Here is a 26,670-nt window from a genome sequence, read left to right on the forward strand (position 1 = left end):
AACAAAGACCCAGGTCTCCTAGGGGCTGTCTCCCCAACAGTCACTTCTCCTCCTTTCAAAGCGTGGCTGTGATCCAGTGTGTGGGGCTCTCCTCCTACACCCAGAGGAAAAAGCTCCAGGAGGTTGTTGAGAAGCAGGAATGAGAGAGAACAGAGGTTGAGCTGGACCACCAGGAGGCCACACCCTGTGGCTCTCATCAATGGCATGTGGTAGATGACAGAAAGGTTAGAGTCCCCTCACGAGGCAGGTGAGTGGAGGCACAGCACAGCCTTGGCAAGTGCAGGTGAACAGTCACAAAAGCAGAAACCATCAAGCTAGTGCCGGTCACAGGAAATGCAGCTCCACACAGGGAACGATATACTGCCCACTGAAGTGGTCCTCAAAGCCCAAGAAGTCCAGATCTTCCTGCCCTCTGTCTTTGGTGGAGACTCATGAGAAATACCAGCCTAGGAACGGCACCAGCATCAAGTCTTAAGGTTAATAAGGCTTTTTAACTTTGTTACATTTTTTATCTGCATTCTTAAAAGTTGGAACAGAATAATAGTGTGGACAGCCAAAGTTTTTGACATGTGAGAGCTAGATTTTTTTTTTCAAGATGAAGTTTTGCTCTCATTGCCCAGGCTAGAGTGCAATGGTGCAATCAGAGCTCACTGCAACCTCTGCCTCCTGAGTTCAAGCAATTTTCCGGTCTCAGCCTCCCAAGTAGCTGGGATTACAGGCATGTGCCACCATGCCTAGCTAATTTTTGTATTTTTAGTAAAGACAGGGTTTCACCATGTTGGTCAGGCTGGTCTCGAGCTCCTGACCTCAAGTGATCCACCTGCCTCAGCCTCCCAAAGTTCTGAAATTACAGGCATGAGCCACCACACCCAGCCTAATTTTTGTATTTTTAGTAGAGACAGTGTTTCACCATGTTGGTCAGGCTGGTCTCAAACTCCTGATCTCAGGTGATCTGCCTGCATCAGCCTCCCAAAGTGCTGGGATTACAGGCATGAGCCACCGTGCCCGGCCTGAGCTGAACTTTTTGAGGGATAACTGGTTTTGAGTTTCCATGGGGCATAGCCTTTAAAGACTCGATGTTGGTGCAAGAGCAGGTGGATGGCAGGTTGCTCCACTCCAGGCATTTCCCTCCACAGCCCCTCCAAGGAGACCAGGCAGAGTTCACCCAGGGCTGGGGAAGAGGCAGGACCAAAGAGAAGGGAGAGAGCCAGGCAGCAGTGGGCTCCTGAGAGAGGCCTCTGCCCTGGGCTGATTCCTGGTCTGAGGAGGCTACCGGAGATGACAAACCCCTCCCCAGGTTTGTGGATCTGAAGACATTAGGAGTCTTCCTCGGGGAGCACACAGGAGGCAGCAAGTCTTGCGGTAAAGTCCCCTCTACCTGTGTGGTTGGGCAGCAGATGAAGGAAAAATGGCTTTACGGAGTGTCTAGACATGAGAAGATCCGAAACAGTCCCTGTGTTTTCAGCGGGCACCAGGCAAGGAGGAGAAGGTAAAACGTCACAGTTTCCAGAGAGGGAAGAGAATTGGCTGAGAAAAGCTTGACAGACCCACAGGAGAGAGAAACTAAAACCTACTTCTCTTTTTAAGCACCTTGCCTGGTAGCTAGTATAGCACACATCCATTCATTAATAAATGTGGATATTACCAGGGAATTCTAGTTTTTCTCATTTTAGACTTGCGGAGGACAAACGAGCTCAAGCCAGTCGATCTTTTATATTATGCCCTAAAAAATATATGCCCACTTCTAAGGAAAAAATTAAAAAAGCATTGCTTCTCATTTTTTACATAAATTTATATTAATTCACATGGGAAGCAGAGACCTGAAAATTCATTTTCAAATATACATAATGAAAGGCATTCCCCCTGAGGAATCTCTCCCTGGTTAAAGAATTGTCAGCAGAATGCTTCTGGGTTTTTACAGCGCAAGTTTCGTAGAATATACAGATCTTTTGGTACAGGATTTTTAGGCTAGCATTTGTGTAGGAAAAAAAATTATACACAACAAAAATGTAACACAACATTCCGGAATAACGAAACATAGAGGGAGACATCTCAGGCTGCCTTCCAAGTGTAGCTGGGAGCAGGTCAGAACCAAAACAGCTGCTTTGATGGGCACCTTGGGGCCAACCACAGGCACAGCACAGCAATAGGGGTTTGTGAACATAAATTCTGGGACAAAAGCATAGCTCCAGTTTGCAATTTTTCATTTTGAAACATCAATTCCCTTTTTTTTTTTTGGACGGAGTCTCACTGCGACGCCCAGGCTGAGTGTAGTGGCGCCATCTCAGCTCACTGCAACCTCTGCTTCCCAGGTTCAAGCAATTCTCCTGCCTCAGCCTCTCGAGTAGCTGGGATTACAGGCATGCACCACCATGCCTGGCTGATCTTTTTTTTTTTTTTTTTTTGTATTTTTAGTGGAGAAGGGGTTTTACCATGTTGGCCAGCCTGATCTTGAGCTCCTGACCTCAAGTGATCCGCCCACCTTGGCCTCCCAAAGTGCTGGGATTACAGGTGTGAGCTACTGCACTCAGCCTCAATCACCTCTTTTGAAGATCTGTCATCACATTACTCCTCAGAGATCTTTAGCTGCACCAAAATGGCAAATATAGAATAGTCATTGCCTTGAGTTTGAATCTGATATTTTGCCTGAAATTTTGGCTTCATCCTTCAACTTGTCTACACCACCATCAATTTTCAAACTAGTGACAAAAAGAAAAAAACCTCTGGATCCATCTTTCTCTATAATCTTTATTTTCCTCAGCCCCATTAAAAAAACTAATTTTGCATTTATCATATCTTGCTTTACTGCAGGCACCTCTAAACTACCATAAACAAGGGGTCACTGAAACGAAGACTTAACCGAAAGCAAAGAAAGCATACTCTACCCAGTATCCTGCTTTCCCAGATACTTATCCAGTTCTTAGGATGGCAAAATTTTCATCTGTGGCTTTTGTTCCACCCCACCACTCTCTGCAATGCCATGGATGGGCTCCCAATGTGGTTTACACCACATTGGATGACACTACTACTAATAATATCTTGCTTTTGGATAGAAATGTAAGTGTGAGAAACACTTTCATACACATTGGCACATTTAGTCTCACATTTAGTGTCAACTGTCAACTGTAAGGTCGGCAGGAATGGCACTATCATTTCCACTATTAATGCGAAGAACACATATCCAAGCGTGTGAAAAATAGCAAATTTGGGGCTCAAAAAGATTCCTAAGTGTTAGGCACTGCTTCCACGAAGTTACAAAGAATGTAGTTATCAGACGTAGTTCCTTCCCCCAAGAAGTTCACAGTCTAGTGCTGGATATAGATTTGTAAACCAGCAAGTGTAATACAGTATGGAAAGGGCCCACCAGATACATAGGAAGTTGCATAGGAAAAGGCACAACAAACTCTATCAGCAAGAGAGAGCTGTGGAAAACCTTATAAAGGAGGCCATCTTTGGGTTCTTTGAAGAATGAGAAGACTCTAAATAGTGTAGGAAAGAAAAATAGAAGTAGGACAAAGTGATTCCAAGGAAGAAAATGTGTGTGCAAAGGCACAGAGATAATCAAAGAACTGGAAGTCTGTGCACAGGAGATGGCACTAGATGACGAAGGGCACAGAGGACTTTGACTTTGTCTTATAGCAAGTGGTAAGCCACTAAAGGATTTAACCAGGGGAAAGACAGGATCAAATTTGAATTCAAAAACATTTTGAAAGTAGAGAGGAGGACAGATTTCTAAGGAAGAGAGAGATTGTGGGCAAAATCCCAGGCAAGAAATGATTCTGGACTAAAATTAAGGCAAGGATAGCAGGAATGGAGGAGAGGGGATATGTTTGAGAGAACTTTCACTGGGAGAACAAACGTAGGGTTCATGTGCTGGAAACTTAAATCCCAATGCAACAGTGTTGACAGGCAGAATCTTTAAGAGGTTATTAGGTCATGAGGGCTCTGCCCTTATGAATAGATTAATGCCACTATATCAGGGGTGTGTTAGTGATTTTGGAAGGGGGTCCTGAGAAAAAGGATGAATTTTGCCCTCTTGTTGTCTCTTTTGTGCTCTTGCTATGTGATGCCTTCCACCGTGGGATGACACAGCAAGAAGGTTCTCACAAGACATAGCCCCTCACTCTTGGACTTCTCAGCCTCCAGAACTGTGAGCCAAATAATTTCTATTGTTGATAAATCACCACGTCTATGATATTTTGTTACAGCAGCACAAAACAAACTAAGACCATTGTCATTTGGATATAGGTGATGCATGTAAGGAAGAATTCTGGGTGGATTCCAGATTTTAAACTCATCAAAGTTGGATGATGGTAATAACTTTAATAATGAGGGAAAGAAGCAGATGGGTCAGGGAGTGGGGAAGAGCAGGAATCAGAAATAGGAGGTAACATGTTCAGTTTTGAGCAGTCCTTGTACACAGAGCCTCTGATGTATTCATGCAGAACTGGTGACGTCTGAGCTGGAGATATGAAATCCATTTTACTGATGCCAGAGGGAGGAATGTGATGAACCATGGAGAGAATGTGGAGTAAGCAGTAACAGATAGGAAAGGATGTGGATATCACCCTCATTTAAGATCGGCAGAAATAAAGCAAGATAATGAATGCAGAGAGGGAGAAAGACAACAGGAGAAAATGTTTTCAAGGAATCCAAGAAATATTTTTGAGAAGGAAGAAGAAGAAAGAACAGAGGGTCATGAAGGTCAAATGCTACACCCATGTGTTAGCCAGATCTGGCACCAGAAGACAGCTGTGTCCCTGCCACTGGCTGTGTCTATTGTGTGGTGGGGGGAGCTGCCAGGCAGGGTGGTGGGAATGGGAATGAATGCAAACAATGGGAGACAAGGAGAATTTTGCCTGTGAAAAGAAAGGAGAGAGAGGTGATTACAACCCAGGAAGATGGTGATTCTTAAATGTTAATGTAGGAGCAAGATTTGACCATATTGGCAAATGAAGGGCAGCCAACAATGATGGAGAATGAGTAGAGACTTACTGGGGAGCCTCACTTTTCCCCAATATTCTCTCTTTTTAACCCAATAGTGTGAATCATCGCCACTCTTCTAAGATCATCTCCCATCAGTCCTTTCATGGTTGAACTGAGAAAGGGCATTTGTGCTTTGGAAGGAATGTGCAAGTGGAATAAGACCTTTGCTGTGAGGATGGTTTGCTTAGGGTTAAATGCAGCTTATATTGTTGGGAACTTGTTTGTACAAATTTTGGAAGACCGTTTGCTTGCGCTGAGACTAAGTTCTTCCTCTATGTAGTTCAGTGGTGACCATGACAATTTTTTTGCCCCCAAACAGGCAGTTCTGCCTGCATCCTATGTAGCATCCCAGAGGTCTTAGACACTCCTTGAGGGCTGGAGGAAAGCCAAGCCCTGTAATCCACTGGGCCTGGCCAGCAAGCTCCACGTGCCATTGCCACTTGTCTAATCCTGAATATGGAAGGGTTCAGGTGGCACCTACTTGAAACTTAATAAGACTTTTGTTTACTTTTTTTCCCCCAAAGTACAAGACAAGAAGACATTAGCTATTCTACAGATTTTAACTATCTTCTTCTATTTAGCTTCTATTAATTCTCAGAGTAACTTTTCTCCTAAGTCAGTGAATGGTGAGATTTTCACATTCTCTTAAAACAACTTTGCATTGGAATTCAGTTTCATATTGCATCCAACATAAACTTACATATTTAAAAAAGCAACCTGTTCTTAATAGAACCTTTCTTATTTTTATATCACTGAATATTTTTACAACTTAGAAATATTTATTGAAAGAGTTGGTACATGTCTTGACATCTTTATAGGCTAGACAGTGCTTGGCACATAGTAGGACTGAATAAATATTTGTTGAATGAATGAAGAGTAAACAGAATAAATTAACAGTGAACATTTTGGCCACTAGAGAAAAACAGGCTGAGAAAGAGCTGTTGTCAGTTTCACAAAACCTGTCGAGAGCAGCAAATCACAATTAAACACAAAACACACACAGACACTATCCAGTTCTATAAACAGGAGGCAATTAAGGACCTACTAACTGACCTTCTAATAAATGCTAACCAAACTAGTCTTGTTCATTTCAGAGATTCTTACCTGTCAAAGCCTAAATTCAGGGCTCTGCAAACCAGTTCCTCCTGTATGAAGCCTGATAATAAATGTCAACAAAAATCCAGATATCCGCACAGACCCCACATCACAGGAGGGTCTTCTGAAAATCTCTCCCACTTCCTTTCCTCTACAAAGACTTCAGAAGCCAAAAGCTGGACTGTCAATATCAAAAGTCTAAATATATTGCATTTTACCCTCCCCAACAAGCCAAACAGCTTTGCAAACAGAGCAATGAGCTTTGGCATTCTCGAAGCACAACTGTGAACACAGCAGTAACTCAAGGAAAAACAACCTTGTGAAACAGTTCACCAACAGAGCAGCTTGTGGGCAACCAGAGCAGCTCTGTCACCCGAAGCAAACACTGCTTCACAAAGCCGTAGCATGGAGTCCATTGACAACTGTGAGCGTCTCTGAATAAGTTGTGTAAATATGGTTGTCTCCAACTAGAATAAAGGCAACATCCACTCATATCTCTTGTTGTTTTCATTCTGTTTATAGCCTATCCATGTTATACATGCAATTTTTAAATGAAATCATGCAATAAAACAAGAATTTGGCTGGAATGTTACTAATCTTGGATGAGTTTCAGCTGAGGGTGCCAAGGGCCCCTGTGCTCACTGGACAACGGGGCCCTTATCCTTGGGATTCAAGTCAGGTCCCCATGTGAACCCCAGAAAACCCACTCAGGGCTTCCTTCAGTGAGGGGGCCCTGGCTGATGTCTTCTCAAACACTGCGCCCTGGGCACTTTTCAAGTGCTTACTCAAGAAATCGATTTAAAGAAGTCCTGTAGTGAGGAGTCCAGTGACCAACAACATCAAAACTAAAACAAAAACAAAAACGAAACAACACACACACACACACACACACACACACACACACACTACATATAATCAGGTTGATGACCTCAATATGTGTGTGGAAGGGCAGGTTAAATGAAATTGGAGATAATAAAATTCTATTTGGAGACTAGAAATAAAATTCTATTTGGAGAAATAAAATCTTTAGTAAATTGGACATATGGGCAACAATATTTTTTGCAGCACTGTTTATAGCATCAAAAAACTGAAAATAACATAAGTGCCCATCAATAGGAGAATGGCTGAATAAAATATGGTGTTGCTACACCTCTACACCACAGAATATTATGCAGCCAGCACAAAGAATTAATTAGAATATACCAGTTGACTCAGTGAGATTTCTAGGAAGTGCTATTGATTAATCCAAGATACAGGAAATATGTATAATATCCTTCTTTTGTAAGACAAACCATAACCCAAAAGCTATGTACACATACATGTTAACAAGTATCCTTTTCTCTCCAAAACCTCTTGTTCTTGCATTCAGATAGCAAGTGCAGATGGTGAAATTGTATAGGGCGAGGGGTACCTGCGTGTGTGCAAGTCTATGTAGATGCATTTATATCTGTAAATCAGTAAGCAGCATTATGCAATTCCACATTTTTACATTTTTTAAAATGTTTGCATAGACACATATAACAAATTTCCAAATACAATTTTATAAAGGAAGAAATGAAACAGGTGAACTGCTATAAATTTTTTGGACTTTTACATTTTATTCTTTTTAAATTTCGTTTCAATAGTTTACTTTTATTTCAATGGTTTTTGGTTACATGGACAAGTTCTTTAGTGATGATTTTTCAGATTTTGGTGTACTTGTCACCCTGCTTTAAATGAATATGACTTGGGTTCTTCTGACATTTTTATTCCTGTAAAATAAACAGTGTCTGCACATCATTAATTAGAAAAGTGTTCGACACAGGGTGTGGATTGCATTGTCCTCAGAAAACCCGTCAAAAGGAGGTGCAGGTAAGGAAATGATGTTCCTAGAAGTGCAGTCACTTTTTTAAGCTTACACAACTCCTAGCCTGCAGGACTGGATTTGTAACCTGAGGCTGCCTGACTCCAAACCCTTTTGGCTACTCACTGGAGCCTCCCAAAGTCCTTGTTTTTGTCTCTGCCTTAAGACCTCCGTGGAGAATCCCGCACAACCAAGCTCCAGCAATGGAAGCATTCTTTGCAGCTGATCACTTTGATTTCTCCAGTTACCACCCACCCCAAGTTCTTGGGCAGCAGAAGAGGTCATAAGGCTCTCAGCTCTCAATAATCCCACATCTGTGTGATGGGGGCAATGGGTAAACCTTACACCGTGACAATGACTAAGCCTTTAAATTGGAGCGTCCCCAAAACTGAGCACATGAGCCTTGCTTGTTTTATTATTCCAGAATTTTTTACTAGGTGTCTGCTTTGAATTCAGAATAAAGATTCTTTCAGCAATATGTTATAGTGTCTTTAGTACATTTCCAGGCTATAGCACGTAGACTCAAATTTGTATTAAACTGGATCTTTGCAGACAGGGTTGGCTCAAATAAACGTGGAAAAAAGGAGCACTGTGTTAAAACACATGCAGTGGAAACTAATCAAGGGCTCATACAGACACGGGCAGCTACTTGCCAACAACCAGGCCGAGCATAAAGTAGTATCAAGGAAAATCACCCAACACTGTTTCATATTAGAAGGTGGAACCGCCTGGAAACAACATGCCCTCTCGGAAAGTTCCCGCCGTGCTCGGGCGCAGTTTTTCATCGTGATGCATCTCCCGGCGCAGCCTGGCACTCTGCGGTCTCCGCTTCTGTTCACACTGGCAGCGTTGGTGCACGTGGGAGTGCAATCACGGTGCTCACGTTCGCGTTTCCTCGGCTGCCTGGAGCCCATAGAGCGCTCCTTTCTGGGGGTGCTTCCTCTTTCCTGGGAGCGTTCTGTCCTGTGCCTCCCTCTCCAGGGTGCCTCTCCAGGGCGCCTGCCTGCGCCATCCAACCACAGCCGACAGTTCCATTTTTAAAAGGTCTTGAATAAAGTGAAATGTGATTAGTTGTGCGAAATGAACCAATGATATGCACAATGCAGCAGCCTTTATCACTGATGAAATCCAGAAATAAAGGTAATTTTCTCCAACTTTTGGTGCTATAGTAGCCGTGTTTCTATGAAAAACACTGATAGAACTTAAATTGTTTCATCTCCATAGTGCCTTTAGAAGAAACACAACCCACCAACAACTTCAGGACTGCTGCACGCACACTTCAACACTTCTTGGTGTAGAGCGCAGTAGGGGAGGCAATACAGAGAGATAAGAGCTCAGACTCTGAAGTCTGTCCGGGATATGCGCCCTCATCTCACACTTGGTACTCTGACCTTAGGCAAGTTATTGATACTTCTAGGTTCCATTTCCTTGAATAAATGGGGTACAGTAACATTTACACACCCCATAGGGTTGTTGAAAGGATTAAACCAGATAATACCAGTAAAATACTTAGAACGATGGCTGGCAGATGGGAGTACTTAGCAATTCATTAATACTACATCCGAAGAGAAAAAATTGACTCGGGCCTTTCTGAAATCAATACAAATCTGTTTCTGTGGCTGTTAGGGCCTTGTCTTAAAGAGGTGGAGAGACTCCCTCCATGAACTCTCTGTCTAAACCAGACAGACTCCAGTCATTTGAAAACACTCCCTGCCTCTTGGCCTTCCCACAGAGCCCACCTGACATCATTTGGATATTCGTCCCCACCCAAATCTCATGTTGAATTTTAATCTGCAGTGTTGGAGGTGGGGCCCGGTGGGGGATGTTGGGATCATGGAGGTGGATCCCTCATGGCTTGGTGCTATCTTCCTGATAGAATTCTCACGAGATTTGGTCACTTAAAAGTGTGTAGCACCTCCCTCCCTGACTCTGTCTTGCTCCTGCTTTTGCCATGTGATGTGCCTGCTCTCCCTTTGCCTTCTGCCATGACTGTAAGCTTCCTGAGGCCTCCCTAAAAACTGAACAGATGCCAGCACCATGCTTCCTGTACAGCATGCAGAGTTGTGAGTCAATTAAACCTCTTTTCTTTATAAATTTCCCAGTCTCAAGTGTTTCTTTATAGCAATGGAAGAATGGCCTAATGCACCACCTTTCACCTGCAGAGCCATCCCCCATCTCCTGCCATTTCACCATTTCTTTAAGAGCAGACCCAAAGATTCCCCATCACCAAGGTCTTCCCTGGGCACTTCAGGGGCAGAAGCCACCTGGGATGCACCTGGCTTCAGTCATTGTTCCTATCCACATAGCCATCATCTCACGATGTCATCTGGACAGTGATTCCTGGATGTGACTCTGCCCCTCAGGCATGATTGGCAAGCACCTTCAAAACGTGCACATTTGGGGTTTTCTCATAAAAACTTTTTTCAATAAATGTCCATTACTGCCTCATTTATTAAATATTCCGGCTAGGGCTGCCAACAGCCAAGCCGTAGTATATCATATGTGTGCTGGGGTAGCAGGGGAATTAAAAATGCCAGTTTATGATTTTATATATGTATGTATATATATATATAAATATATATATGCGCACACATAGACACACACACACACACCCCTTCACAAAATAAAGACTCCCTGAAGCTTGTTATTGTTCCCTGTTTTGTTTCTGCCTTGAAGATCGTTACTAAGGATGTTAATAATTTGTGACGCATCATCTTTAGTGCCTTTTTGCACCCACAGGAGGAGGCTGTCGAGGGAGATGTGTTCGGTGTGTGCCCACCTGTGCTTGCTGCCACCCACTGTGGACAGTGGGCCCTGCCATGTGTGCCTGCTGGGGCTCGCTGCTCTGCCCCTGCTCTGCCCCCGCTCTCAGGCCCCTGCTCACCTCCCCTTGCTTTGTCTGCTCCCAGTTTCAGCTTGTTCCATGCAAATCCCACTGGACCTCTTCTTGGGAAAAGTACTGCTAATTCTGATCATTTATTAGGCACTATTATATACCAACCTACATAAATTGCTTTAACCTCCACAGTGTGCTGGTAGGTATTTACGACAAGGCCCCCCAGGAGGAAAGCCCTGGTTTATGGTGTTTGCCAATTCCAGGGTGTAACTACAGCCCATTCTGCTAGAACATTTCCTCTGAAAATGAGGATTTGTTCCACTGTGATTGGTAAATTAGGGAACAATTTGAGTGTCATGTCAATGTCGGTTTGCTCAGGCACCATTTTGTTGCTCAGAAGCCAGGTGAATGCAGTAGGAAGGATGGATCTCACACACATGCATTTCATCAGGACAAGGAGCCACACCCACTCACACCTGCTATCTCAACTCTCTGTAGGATTTTAGATAACTCTTGTGTGAGTCAGGGTGCTCCAGAAGCCTGGGGAGAAACAGAACCCAGAAAGAGGAAGGGAAATGGGGCAGTGGGGCAGGGGAGGCAAGAGAGGAGAGAGAGAGAGGAAAGAAGGAAGGAAGGAAGGAAGGAAGGAAGGAAGGAAGGAAGGAAGGAAGGAAGGAAGGAAGGAGAAGGAAAGAAAAAGAAAGAAAGAAAAAGAAAGAAAGTAAAGAAAGAACGAAAGAATGAAAGAAAGAAAGAAAGAAGAAAGAAAGGAGTATATAGATCTATTGAACATGATATTTATGATGGGAATGGCTCATGCAATTACAGAGGCTAGCAAGTCCCATGATCTGTTGCCTACACACTGGAGAACTGATGCTGTAACTCAGTCTGAGTCCAAAGGCCTGAGAACCAGAGAGTTGGTGGTGTAAAACTCTTAAGTCTGAGGTCAAAGGCCTGAGAACCTGGGAAGCCACTGGCATAAGTACAGAGTCCAAAGGTCTGAAAACCTAGAGAACCTGGTGTTTCAGGGCTGGAGAAGATGAATGTCTCAGATCATACAAAGATAATTCACTCAAATTCACCCTTCCTCCACCTTTTCAGTCTATTAGAGACTTCAGTGAGTCAGGTAACGCCTGCCATGTTGGTGAAGAAGGATCTTCTTTACTCAGTGTTTAAATTCAAATGCTAATCTCTTCTGGAAACATCCTCACAGACCCACCCAGAAATAGTAATTTTCCAGCAATCTGGGCACCACCTAACCCAGTCAAGATGACACCTAAAATTATCCATCACATACTCCTACCAGCAGTTCAAAACAACATGAGCTACAGCCCTTCCTGCCACCAACTGGCTGCATAGCTCTGTGCCTTCCCTTCTGTATTAGTCTGTTCTCACACTGCTAATAAAGACATACCCAAGACTGGGTAATTTATAAAGGAAATAGGTTTAATTGACTCACAGTTCTGCATGGTTGGGGAAGCCTCAGGAAACTTACAATCATGGTGAAAGGGGAAGCAAATGCTTCCTTCTTCACATGGCAGCAGCAAGAATAAGTGCTGAACAAAAAGGGGGGAAATCCCCTCTTAAAACCATCAGATCTCATGAGAACTCACTCACTAGTGGGAGAACAGCATGAAGGTAACCACCTCCATAATTAAATTACCTCCCACTGGCTCCCTCCCAGGACACATGGGGATTATTCAAAATGAGACTTGGGTGGGGACACAGCCAAACCATATCACCTTCTCTTTAATTTGCCCTCTTGAATCTCAGCTATTTTGTATTTTTCCTCTGGTTTTCTGTTCTTTTTCTCTTGGGAACTCTTTGGTTCCCTTCCTCTTGCAGACAGGGAGGTGGACATGGTAGGCCCCCAGACATGGGACACTCACTTCTACAAGCAAACTTCAGGTCTTTCTCAAGGTGATCTTTTCAAGGTGATCTTTTCAAAGTGACGTCTTTACTGCAGTATTTAAGGATTTCTTAATGAGTTGAAATGTATAACTACGTGTGCTACCATTTTTATTCGGTTCCTCACCTTTTACTATTTGTCACTAATAAAGTTTTTGAATGTTGTGTCTCTAACCCCATTTTCCCATAAGCCCTACAGTTTTTAATGTAGAAATACATACATTACATTAGAGCAGAACTAACTGCCTGTGGTATGCTGGGGCCCACTCACATTCACATACTCTTGCTTGAAAGAGCTGGTTGGATTCCCAACTCTGTGTTTAGTGATGTCATATAAATACTGCAGTAAAGATGTCACTGTGCAAAGAAAATTTTTGAAAAAAAATCTTCTATACTTAAAGAGGACACGGTCCTTTTATGAAAAGTCTGTGTGAAGTGAAAATCTTCTGTGCTCAGAAGACACGGCTTCACTTTCTAGTTTTGCCAGCTGGTATGACCTTGAGTGTGGCAGTGACCTTGGGTGTGGGAGCCAACTCATGTTGGCCCCTGTGACCCCCATTTCCTGGTGTTCACACCCTTCATGTTGCACAAGGCGTTTGGTCTGTGTGACCAACAGAACACAGTAGAAGTGAGAGTGTGTCACTTTGAGACCAGGCTCTAAAGACATTGCAGCTTCTGACTTGGTTGCTTGTTTGCTCCTTGGGCCACCTGCTTTGGGGAGGGCTAGCCTCCACATTGTGTGGGTCTCCTGACAACAGCCATGTGCCATGAGCCACCTTAGAAGCAGTTCCTCCAGTGCCAGTAAAACTTCGTATGATGTAACTACAGCCAGCGTCTGGACTGGAATCTCGTAAGAGACTCTGAGACACAGCCACACAGCTAAGCCACTCTTGACTTCCTAACCCTCAGAAACTATGAGAAACAATATATGCTTGTTTGTGTAAGCCAGTAAATTTTGGGGTAATTTGTTGCTATGGTCTTCGTCCTTGTGTCCCCCCACCCCAATTTATATGCTTAAATCTTAAACTCCAAGGTGATAGTATTAGGAGGTGGGGTCTTTTGGGGGGTGATTAGGTCACAAGGGTATAGCCTTCATGAATAAGATTGGTGGCCTTATAAAAGAAACCCCATTGAGCTTGTTTGCCCATTCCACCATGTGAAAACACAGTAGGGAGGTGCCATCTACAAACCAGGAAGAGAAACTGCCAGCACCTTGATCTTGGACTTCCCAGCCTGCAGGACTCTGAGAAATAGGTTTCTGTTGTTTATAGTATTTGACTATAGCAGCCTGACTAGACTAAGACATTTGCTATGGAGCAATAGATAACTAATAGAGTCACTAAGCCATCTAGTTCTCTATATACATATGGCAAACAGGTACAATAATGCTCGCTCTGTCTACTTCATAGATAATTAAAGCAAGTGGGGAAATGTGTGTGATTGCATTTTAGCAACTGTAAAAATGCCATGTAGCCATAATGTCGTTTAGTTGGTTGTTTCCTTTGCTGTGCAGAAGCTTTTTAGTTTGAAGTAATCCCATTTGTCTATTTTTGCTTTTGTTGCCTGTGCTTTTGGGGTCATAACCAAAAAAAATCATTGCCTAGACCAATGTCATACAGCTTTTCCCCTACATTGGTCACAGGTTAGGAAGGTTCAATGAGACAGAAGGAATAAGCTAAAGAGAGCTATTGCAAAACGTGGTGACTATAGTTAATAAGAATACATTGTCGGCCAGGCTCAGTGGCTCACGCCTGTAATCCCAGCACTTTGGGAGACTGAGGCGGGTGGATCAAGAGGTCAGGAGATCGAGACCATCTCGGCTAACACAGTGAAACTCCCTCTCTACTAAAAATAATAAACATTAGCCGGGTGTGCTGGCACGCGCCTGTAGTCCTAGCTACTAGGGTGGCTGAGGCAGGAGAATGGCGTGAACCTGGGAGGCAGAGCTTGTAGTGAGCTGACATCGTGCCACTGCACTCCAGCCTGGGGTGACAGAGCAAGAATCCATCTCAAAAAAAAAAAAAAAAGAATATATTGTCTTCTTAAAAAATGCTAAGAGAGTAGATTTTAAGTGTTCTCACTACAAAATGACAACTCTGTGCAGTTATGCATGTTAATTAGCTTGATTTAGCCATTCCACAATGTATATATATTTCAAAACATCATGTTGCACATAATAAATACATAAAACTACCTGGGCATTTAAAAAAACTAATAAATATATCATTCAGGCCTTACTACATGACCTTCATATGATCAGAAATTTAATAAGTAAAATACCATGTCTCTACCATCTGGAAATTAGTGCAGTAAACACATTATTGAATATAATTCAGATATTTTCTATCTATATATACATATGCATACCTAAAATGAAATTATTTTTTACGTATAATTTTATAACCTTTTTTTTCAGTTAATAAACTCTAGGTTTCCATTTCAATGAATCTTCATCTTATATAATACCTAGTCCATGTTCAAATTTACTCGTTTGCTCCAAACATTTTCTTTAGCTGGCTTAACCATTCAGGATCCAGTCAAGGGCCATTTGTTGTACCTTGTTGCCTTCCTTAAGTTGCTCCTAATCTACCACAGCTTCTTTATCAATGACATGCAGTCATTGATGAAGACCATATTTCATCTTCTGGAAGCGTGTCTGGGTATTTTCTCATGGAGTCATTTTGTCTTTTCCTCTGTCTCCCATATTTCCTGTAAGCTGAGAGTCAGATCTAAAGGTTTATAAATTCAAATTAGACACTTGGGATTAGATTACATCTTAAGTGATGCTGTGTACATAAAGCCTGGTTGACCGGCCATTGCTGATGCTAAAGTTGACTGTGGGTTAAGAGATGGAACATATAATCCTTCCGTTGTACAGCTACTTTTTCTCCCTTAGATCAATGTCTAGATCTGCATTAACTACGTATCTAATGTTGATTTTTCTAATTCTATCATTTATTCTATATTATTGATGGCCTTTTTTTCTTTTAAAATAGAGCTTTCTCTCATCAACTCAGCTGTCTCATTATCCCCAGTGCAGTTCATATTGGAAAGAGAAGGTAAATAATTATTGCCCTTCAGTGTCAAATTCTTAATGTAATGAGTTGGTTTAGTAGTCATCCCAAGTTGTGGCATAAACGTATTTTCCTAGCTTTTGCTTTTTGAGTTTCATTTTGGACTCATGTATTTTTATTGATTCAATGTGCATTAATACGCTATAACCACTGCTACTTTTGATGTCGAAATTGTCATACTTTTAGCCAATGGGAAGGGGCTTCTCTTTGCACAATCGTATTAGTTTTTGACAGCTTCCTTGCTTCCTGACACAGCAAGACATCACTTACCCCCGACCTGGAATTATCCATCTCACCAATTAAGTACGGCCTTTTGGAAGGGCAGCATTAGGTAATGTCCTATCAAACAGACTGGAAAGGCATAAGTTTCTACTTTATTTTCAGAATATTATATGTAAATTACAGGGACTAGGAGAAAACTTTGCCAAATCAGAATTCGACCTGAATCTTGACAATGGACTTTTCTGATGCAAAGAATCATATATATATATATATATATATATATAGAGAGAGAGAGAGAGAGAGAGAGAGAGAGAGAAAGAGAGAGTCTGTGTGTGTGTGTCTGTCAATAGACAAGAGATATCTAAATTACAAAGTCTTCTTCCACTTAATAAAAGTAAGACCAAAATAAGACCTTGAGACCTGAACCAAGATTTTTATTATCAAGCGCACGTGGAGAGACCTCAGGATAGGTAGAAAAAGTTCCCACCATCAGGCAAAGAAAGTATAAAGCTCTGTCAACAGAGAACAAGAGAAGAGTACACCGCCAGGAGAAAGAGTTCTTGATTCTCCCTTCCTGGGGAAGAGGTTCCACCTCTCAGTAGTGGGTGTGGCGGGGATGGAGGCAGAACTCAGTCAGAGAGCAGAGGCGCTTGCACCTACCTCCCACCGGGAAGGCTCTGGGAGGAGACCTCATGGAGTGCTCTGCACCAAGGTGATGTTCTACCTCAAAGGAGAAATGGCAGTGTGGCCTTCAGGCAGAATGCTCTCCTGTGTTTCCAGCAACAGAAGTTCCCGAATACTCCTGCTGACAAAGGTAGCTGAGAGCTGAGGCCCATCAAGGAACCACCAAGGTGAGAAACAAGGTGATTTCAGAGCCAAGATTGCTGTGGGTGGACAGTCTAAGCCAGGGGCCAGGTGAGGGACTTGCTTGAATCCTACATGAATGCCAAGGTGGGACAAAGCAAGCTACAGAGGGGACTTCCACCTTGGCCATGCCTAGGGGAGTGACTAAGCTGGCCCCACAGCAGTAGGTACAGGGAGAACCGAGGCCTTGGCCCAGAGTCCTGGTGAGAGAAGCTATGCCACCACATGAGGTCAGGTACGTGCAACAGAACGTGACAGCCTCGATTATGTGTGGTCCCTGGTCCTGACTCCAGGAAGCCATCGCATCTGTCTTGCCACCGGACACATACTTTGGAAGAAGGAGCAAACAGGAAATGGCCCTAGTAAATAACTGAGTTTTGAGGTGATGGATTCAGAAACTTGATTTTTCAAAAAGAAATAGTTTCAGTCCAGAAAAGGTTGTTACCTTTAACTAAGAAAAATGTTATTTTTTCTTCCACCATCAATGGGAATATAGGCTCCATGGCAAGACGAAATCAGTTAAACATCATGATTAAGCCATATTGGTCACGCTAACCCATTTGAGATGAGTTATCTTTTAAACCCACCTAGTACACAGTATGATGCAATTCAGAATGCTTGTTATTACGATTTCCTCGTTCTTCAACTCTCTTGAGTCTTAGTGCACGGGCTGGAGGAGGTGCCCATGGCAGAAGCCCTGGAAGGGGTCGGCAGCATGGCTCAAACAGCAACACAAACTTGTGCAACACGTTGGATGATGACTGGGTAGACCACCGCAGACCTTATGGAGTGCCATCTCCCATTGACCGTCCCCCACATGAAGAACTACTTGAAAATAAAAACGTAGGAGATCTCTTTAGAAGAACTCTATTAATATCATATACATGTTATGCATTCATTATGAGCTGCAGGTTACATAATGAGGTGTCTGAAAAATGTTTAGGAGGAGGCATAGTACATAAAAGTATTCTGTCATGGTTTATCATCAGTGTCCAGAAATTCACCAAAAAATGGAAAAATGAACACATCCAAAGATGAATAAAATGATCATCTGTAGTTATCACATGAGTTTCAATATCATTCTGGCTATTTTTGTTGATGATAGGAAGTAAAATGACCCCTGGGGGAAAAATGAGAAAATAAAAAACTAAAATTTTATTTAATTATAATAAGAGCTAAAGCATGAGGAGGAACAAGAATATTGATATAAGAGGCATCTTTTAAAAATAATTATTATTTTGCATGTGTTTAGTCCAGCCTCTTGTTTTTGCTTTGTCCTGATTAAGCTGATTGCTTTACCATTGTTAGGTTATCTCCCTTAGAAGATGAAGTCAGATTGACTTGAAAATATGGCCTATTTCTTTTATATATTTCAAATGTCTAAAATAAAATTGAATGTATCCTGTGACCTGAATAGGAGATCCCAAAAAATACTACAATATTTATCCTTCTGGCATACACAAAAGTACAGTCTTTGTTAAATGTTTTAACAGGCTTTTATAGCTTGATAGCCGTAAGTTTTTTATCCAACAAGATTCACTCGCAGTAACATGGTCTAGAGCAGCATTTAGCATTTTCTATTTGCACACTGAGAGCTTCTGGAATTTTTAGCTTCTGATTTCTATCAAAAGAATGAGAGAGGAGCTTGCTTCCCTGGAACCCTGCATAGGGTGTGAGAGTGATGCACCTGTTCCCTAGGAAGGACACCGGGCGGGAGCTCCAGCACAGAAGGCTTTGCCAGCTCTGCTTAGAACCTTCTTCCTCGCACACAGAGTGCTTTCTGCAAGTGGGCGTTCACAGGAGACTCCAAATACCTGTGCAGACCAGGTCCGCTCGGATGCAGAAGGCGGCCTTCCAGTCAGGAGAACAGCAGCCGCCAGCCCAGGAGTGGGTACCCATGGATGAGGAGGACCAATTTAAGTTACAGCAGTCTTCAGCTGAGCCTTGGAAATCTAAAGCACTAAAAAAAGGGAGATCTGCTTAGAGGATGGTGTGTATCCTGAGCTGGCTGAATCCCCAGACATGAACCAGGGCTACACACAAACAAAAGTCATGTGAAAAATTAATAAAATAATGTAAAACTGGGGTACACGTTGGGGGATCTGATCTCTCATCCTGATTTAATAAAGAACCTCTGTCCTCTTTGAAAAGATCCTGATATCTTTGGACATTATTCTTTCCTACATTGTTTGGAATGATAAAAATGTGGGTTATCTTGGTTCTTACATATTGTATCATTTTATGCCAACTTTAAGCTCTAGAAGTCAGTTTGTGGGATTGGCAAAGGCCATGGAGGTCTTTCTCAAGGTTGAAATAAGCCACACTGTTTAAGGATGGCAGCTGCAGGGGGATCTGAAAAACTACCTCCAAACTGATAAAAAGTCACATTAGATTTGCCAGTTCTGTAAAGCAACACATTAGATCACAGTCAACAGACACACTCGCATGTCAGTATATTAAACATCATCTCCAACATTGTTTTACGTCTTCTACTGGAGTATTATCTGTTCATTTTTGAGCCTTGTAGAACTTCAATTCAGGTTGATCTGCTCTGTCAAGCTTTGTTCTGCCCAACCTGAGATCCCTTCCTGGTGGTATTTTCTGATCTATCAGCTAAAAGCCCTCCTTTCCGTGTCCAGCATCCTTCAGTTGAATTGCCACAGCTGCTTGGTTGATTTCCCTACCTACAGTCGATTGCCCCTCCCACTGGTCCTGAAGCAGAGCTACATCCAGCTTCTTCTGCACCACTCATGATGTAGGGTGAACTTCCAACGGGACCCTTATGCGCAAGGTCCTCTTCCATCTGACTACAACCTTCCTTTCTCACTCGGTCTCCTAACACTGACTCCCCCATTTAGATGAGTCTGTTCTCCGTTCTCCAGCACTGTCTGCCTTCCGTTTCTTCTAGTTTAATTATTTAGTCTCCTCTCCCACTGCCCTCAATTCCCCAAATCCAGGTGCAGGCATATCTTCTCCGTGCAAGTGGTAACCTGGCTCTTTTAATACATGGTCCTTCTTCCGTTTATTCATTCAACAAGCTTTTACTGGGACCCTACAAAAGGCCCAGCCCTGTTCTAGCTAAAAACTAGCCAAAACTCTTCAACTGGCATTTTATCATACACTTGCGCTGGTCATTTATAATAAATAGTTGACATTCATCATGAATTTACTATGCCAGGGGAGGTAAGTACTTCCCAACATGTGCATCTCGTGCTTGCAATAGCCTCCTGAAATAGGTGCTGTTATTATCCTCAAGTCCTCATGCGAAGTAACGAGGCAGAGACATTAAATGACTTTCCCAGGTTGTGCATCTCATACGTGCCCAGCTAGGATTCAATGTCAGCATTCTGGTTCCAGAACGCGTCTCAGCCAGCAAGCTGCTGTGCACCCACCAGCAGCCCCCATGGCCTCTGCCAGAAACCGTGCCAGGGACTTGATTCCTTCACCTGTGCCTGTCTTCACTCCCCAACTTTACTAGAGCCCACATCTCTCACGGAGCATAACTATACAGCTCCTAAAGAAACCATGTGTACATTGCATATTATCTTGGTTAGCTTTTGCCAAAATCAGGTGTTCGAACCCGATAATGAAGCCACCACAGGAACTTGATATGTTGTATGGTCTGTGGGAAAAACACCAGAAAATGACACCGTTCCTTAGTTGTACACACACACATTTGCAAATTCAATTCTAAAACGTGCAGACTCTATTAGTGTTGATTCTTAAATATGACTGCTGAAATAAAAATGTCAACATTTACTTTTCTTCTTTTAAGAAATGGAGAAAACTCATGGGGGAACTAAGAAATCTGGGAGAGGCAGGAAACCACACCCCTTCAACTCCCCGCCTGGGCAGAGAGAAAGGGCTGTGCACGGGATGGGAAGCACAGCTGCCCCGACCAGCCTGGCCTCACGGCCCAGGCTCAGAAGCCTCCGCATCCTCCAACCACCACGGCTCACATGGGCTTCATCGTCCTTCACACTGGGCTCCATCCACTCTGCTTAAGTAAATCTTTCACAGATATTTCCTCAGCCACTTACTATTTTTATAAGAGAAAAACAAAGGCCACAGTGCATTCCTAACCAAAAGTAGTTGTGGGTTTTCCATCCTCTCATGAGTGTGAAACTGCCCAGCGGCCTCCCTCAGGTCCTACCTGAAAATTATGTTTTAAGTCCAGCATTAGAGGAAATTCTGAAGTGAAGCAGGGAGACTCGTAAAATGAAAATCCGTGTTTGAGCTTGCTGCTGAGCTCCCTTTTTGTGTCTTTTGACGCTTGCTGATAAACTTCTCTGCATTAGAGTTTGCACTTAGGACTTGCTCTATGACTTGGGCCCTCACTGCCTCTGTTCTTACCGAGGCACTTTCAAACCATCTAGTTAATAGCACTCCCTTCCTACCCCTTCCAATATCTGAGGAATTAAATATTGTTTTCTAAAATAGTAATATTTACTACCGAAAGAAATAAAAGAAATTTGAGGGCTGTTTAATATTTCTTTTAAAAATTTGGCCAGGCACAGTGGCTCACACCTGTAATCCCAGCATTTTGGGAGGCCGAGGCGGGCGAATCACCTGAGGTCAGGAGTTCAAGACTAACCTGACCAACATGGTGAAACCCCATCTCTACTAAAAATACAAAAATTAGCCGGATCTGATGGCGCACACCTATAATCCCAGCTACTCGGGAAGCTGAGGCAGGAGAATTGCTTGAACCCAGGAAGCAGAGGTTGCACCAAGAAGAGATTGTACCACTGCACTCCAGCCTGGGTGACAGAACGAGACTTCACCTCAAAAAAAAAAAAAAATAGATTTCTATTTTTTAGAGAAGTTTTAAGTTTACAGAAAATTGAGCAGACAGTACAGAGTCCTCCCATCCCCGGTATCCTCTGCTATCTGCGTCTTGCACTAGTGTGGCACATCTGTTACAAGTGATGCACCAATACTGACACATTGTTATTTACTAAAGTGTGTAGCTTATATCAGAGTTGGTTCCTTGTGTTGTATAGTTCTACAGTAGTTCTATGCACTTTACCCAGTACATAGTGACCTGTATCCACCATTCGAGTAACATGCAAAATGGTTGCATTGTCCTCAAATTCCCCCGTGCCCCACCTGTTCATCTCTCCATCCTCCCGAGCCTCTGGCAGCCACTGATCTTTTTAACGTCTCCATAGTTTCATCTTTTCCAGAAACCAATATAGCTGGAATCATGGCCTTTCCAGATTGCTTCTTTCACTAAGTAATGTGTATTTGGGGTTTCCTGCTGTCTTTTCCTGATGATAGCTCATTTCTTTGTAATACTGGATAATATTCCACTGTGTGGAACGACCAGTTTGTTTATCCATTCACCTAACCAAGCGTATCCTGGTTGCTTTCAGTTTGGGGCAATTATAAATAAAGCTGCTATAAACATAATTTTGCAGATTTTTGTATGGAAAGATGAAAATTTTTAACAATTTTTAAAAGAAAATATTATAGTAGATGGTGCTTCTGACATTACCACTCTTGTGAGGTACTGATATTGCTAAGATTAAGTTGTCAGACCTGAATATAAATGTGGTGGCTGCATAATAACTGCTGCATGTCTTAAAGATCACACACACTCACATGGACACTTGGTTTGGTTCCAGACATTCACAGTTTAACATCTACCTACAGGTAGGAAGCCCTCAGCTTCCTGAAGTCCATCAGTTAGGAACACAAAACTCAACTAGCAGAGCCTTAAACAGGGTTAGGGTTTGTTTTGCTAAGATAACAAGAAAGGACAGAGGCAGCTGCCAGCATTGTCATCAAAGGCACAGGGTCTCTCTGTCCTCCCTCCCCACCACCTGTGCTGACTCCACCTTCATCTTGGCTGCGTCTCAGTTGCAAGGTAGGCACAGCAGCAGGTAGGCCAAGCAGCCCACCAGGGGTCACACCAGGAGGCCTTACAAGAAGGCTCAGGGTTTCTGGAAGCTTCTATATAGCCTTGGCTTTCTATCTCACTAGCTGGGCCCTGTCCCATGGCCACCTCTGTGTGCAGGGGAGGCTGGACAGGCCAGCATTTCTTTCTTCAAAGTTCACAAGCAGAGACAAGCAAGGGAGAAGGTCATGAAGAAGGATTGTTGAATTAGCTAAAGCAACAGGCTTTGTTATTGCAGGGAATTAACAGCGGTAAGCAAAAAACTCAACAAACTCAACGTAGCTCCAGCCTGGCCCATTCCAACCTGCCTTACACCTCCACAATGATCTCCTCCCTGCCCAGGTTGGGACCTGGCCATTAAGGACTTTGAGAATGGTCGCTGTTTCCGTGACAGCTCCTCTGCTGCCATCATGGCCTCTATGCCACCACTGCTCCACACGCGTAGAAAGGAGCCCAAGAGGGCTCGCACTCACCTTGGGGCTACAATCCCCAAGTTCTCCCCATAGCCTGAGGGTCAAGGTCGTGCTCGGTGTATAGGGTTGGAGGTGCACAGAGGATAGAGAAGGCAAAGTTCATTTTAATGGCGTCCCTCTTTTATTTTCCACTCCATTACTTTGATCATTATCTCTCACTTGGATCTTTGCGGTAACTTCCAAACTGTCTCTTCTTCAGTCTCCCTGTATACAGTGTTTCTCCAACAATTTCCAGATGAGGCTTCCTGAAACGTGGAAGTGACTGGTCCCTTATTTTCTCACAAACCTTTGCCACCTCCCGTAAAGCCTAACATGGGAGCTTAGCATCTACCTCTACCATCTGCCTGCTACCATTCTGCTGTTCCCATTACCCGTAATCTTCTTCTTACAAAGCCCACCATTTCAATTCAGGAAATTCACAAAGCCAGATACTAATCCACATTGGAAAATCTTAATATGGGACACATATGGAAGTATTTTAAATGCAAGTACAGAAGTTATTTCTTCATACTTTAGAAATTATTGACAAAAAAAAAAAAAACAACTATGCAAGACCAGAGAATTTAAAGAACTTACATTCCAGTAACGTGTTAACTAGTAGTGCAAACAGGATACTATGACAAATGAAAAGTTAAAAGCTGCCAATACCTGCACCTATATTTTGGAAGTATAACATAACTACCAAAGGTAAAACAACATAAAACATAAAAATATACATTTGATTCATATAAAAATTCCTAAAGCTATACAGAAGATGCATATTGTGTGTTTTGTTTTGCTACAATTTCTGAGCATATTCTTAACATTGATGCCTCAACTGTCACATCTATAAAATGGGCACATCTGTAAACTGCCTGAACAGAAGACTGGGAGATAGACTGGGAAAATTGTCAAGGGTCCTTTCAACTTTAAAATGTCTGATACTATTAGATTTTTAAAAAATAAAACAGTGCATTACATGAATTAGTAAAATTCATGTCACAATAGTAGCATCTTATTTTCAGCAATTTCTACTTAACTCTTAACTAATCTACATTATGCAAATATAGAGCCTGGAGAGCAGGGTACCCTATTAGCATGAGAAATAACCCAAATACTATTATTTATTTCTCCACTTTTTTTAAGAGTTCAAGAGAAGGAATCAATGCCTGTGGCAATTTCTCTTCATCTTGTTGAATCCTTTTCTAAAACCCTATTTAGTTGACTTGATTTTTTTGGTTTCTTATGGTTTAATTCTTCCAAGTGGGTCTAACAGTGTTTAATTTACTAGTATCTCTAAAAACTGAACAGGAATGATGAAAGTCACATAAGAAAAGCAAATTAATACAGAAATTCAACTTGGTTGACTTGCAAAATCCCATAATATTCACCTGCAGGATCCAAATTTTCTTTTAATTTCTGTCAGTAAGAAAAGTTATTCTTCAAACAAATGTGAGAAATACTCAGGTCTTTTTAGTTAAACTTGTGACAAGATTTACTAGATCCTGCCTTTTCCTACGGTTCTCATTTTAAAAGCGTAACTGTTAATACAAGGAGCTGGTGAGCTGCGGGATTTCTCTCTGACATGTCTCTGACGTGTGGAGCACAGGAACAGATGTGTCTACCATGGTATGGAATCCGAATCATGTCATAGAATTGAAAGGCAAGTGTGATCTTAAGACCTGGCCATAGGCAAATGATAGTGTATTTCCAAATAAACCTTTACTTAAGGAGCTATTAACTGCATGGGTCACAATTCCACCTCCACCCTCTCAGAGCATTTGAAGGAGTGGGGCCAGCCCAGGGGTTCATGGATAAGTCATAATCAGCACAGGAGGTGGGCCAGGAGCACACCCTACAGCTGCTGGCCAGGCTTTGGGGGAGGAGCATTTGCAAAGCCAGAAAAATGACCTCCTGGCTATTAGTGCAGGAGACCTGTGCTACTCAAAGAGTGAACTCGGAAGGCTGCCAGATATGAGGGTGGGGGTGAGAAATTCCTCCTAACACCTTCACCTAAAAGCCACTTAACAGACTCATTCAAAGAGCACAGGGCCCAGCCCAGTAGGCTCATGACTATAATCCCAGCACTTTGGAAGGTCAAAGTGGAAGGATCACTTGAGACCAGGAGTTTGAGACCAGCCTGGGCAACATATTGAGACCCCATCTCTACAAAAATTTAAAAAATTAGTCAGGCTTGGTGGCACATGTCTGTAGTCCCAGCTACTTGGGAGGCTAAGGTGAGAGAATCACTTGACCCCAAGAGTTCAAGGTGACAGTAAGCTGTGATTGTGCAGCTGCACTCCAGCCTGGGCAGCAGAGGGACCTATCTCTAAAAAAATACAGAAAACAAAAATCCCAAAACCAAAAAATATATATGATTAATAGTAATTACAACTAACGTTTTCTGACCTCTCCCTCTGTCAGCCGTTGTGCTAAGTTCTTCACAAGAATGACTTTATTTGTGCAATTTGACTGCAGAGCCCATGGGAGTCCAGCTCCAAACCACTTTGCTCAATAGCCTCCTTATTAATGAAGGTGCTGTGCTTGGGCATCATGAAGACAAAATATGTCCCATGTGTAAGAAATAACCCCCAGCCTCTAAAAGCTTAAAATATTTGGAAGGAGGCAGAAATGTTCAGACATGAATAATAATACTAAGAAAGAACCACCTTTAAAATAGAGTTGTTCTATCTCAATTTGAAACAATTATGTTTGGGGGAGTCTGAATGAGGTCCATGCCTCCATGGAGGCCCTGGCCGAAAATCCACCTCCTTCTTTCAATTCTGCACCTCTCAGGGCTGGAGGGCAAGTGGTGGTTCCCCAGCAGTGGGGAACATGATCTTAAAGATCTTTCTCAGCTTCCATTCCAGGAGAAAATTATTGAGACATATTTCTGATCCTTCCCAGAATAAGAACTCACACAGATGGTCTCCCACTTAGCAAGAGAGACAAAACATGGGATCCACTGATTTAATGAGTAGAGACCCAGCGTCTCGAGGAACAATCTGCCACAGTCTGTGAGCAGGACCTTCCAAGCTTCAATGTCCTGGGCTCCTCCACCCACAAAAGACAGCAAAGCCCGCCAGGCAGGAGGGCTGAACATGCAGGTGCCCAGGAGCAAAATACAAAATGACCCGAATGGGAAAGAAAAGCCAAAACCAGCAGTTACAAATAATTACCACTTGGCCTACAATTTCAAAAGAAAGTCAGAGAATCACTTGAACCCAGGAGGTGGAGGTTGCGGTGAGCTGAGATCATGCCATTGCACTCTAGCCTGGGCAACAAAGAGAGAGAACGAACGAATGAACGAACGAACGAAAGAAAGAAAGAAAGAAAGAAAGAAAGAAAGAAAGAGGAGAGAGAGAGAGAGACGGAGGGAGGGAGGGAGGGAGGAAGGAAAGAAGGTAGGAAGGAAGGAAGGAAGGAAGGAAGGAAGGAAGGAAGGAAGGAAGGAAATGAAAGGAAAGGAAGGGAAAGAAGGAAAGAAGGAA

General features: G+C 42.8%; 1 protein-coding gene and 1 pseudogene across 4 annotated transcripts in view; both read right to left on the reverse strand.

Annotated features, from left to right (window-relative positions):
- PDE10A (phosphodiesterase 10A) overlaps positions 1-26,670 on the reverse strand; it is a 662,241-nt gene that overhangs the window by 606,651 nt on the left and 28,920 nt on the right. The gene's annotated exons all lie outside the window — the stretch shown is intronic.
- On the reverse strand, positions 7,660-11,374 carry LOC105739562 (annotated as a pseudogene). The gene has a single exon (XR_004029411.1). The product of XR_004029411.1 is annotated as a putative transcriptional regulator encoded by LINC00473 (transcript).

This window comes from Nomascus leucogenys, chromosome 3, assembly GCF_006542625.1.
Source record: "Nomascus leucogenys isolate Asia chromosome 3, Asia_NLE_v1, whole genome shotgun sequence".
NCBI lineage: Eukaryota > Metazoa > Chordata > Mammalia > Primates > Hylobatidae > Nomascus > Nomascus leucogenys.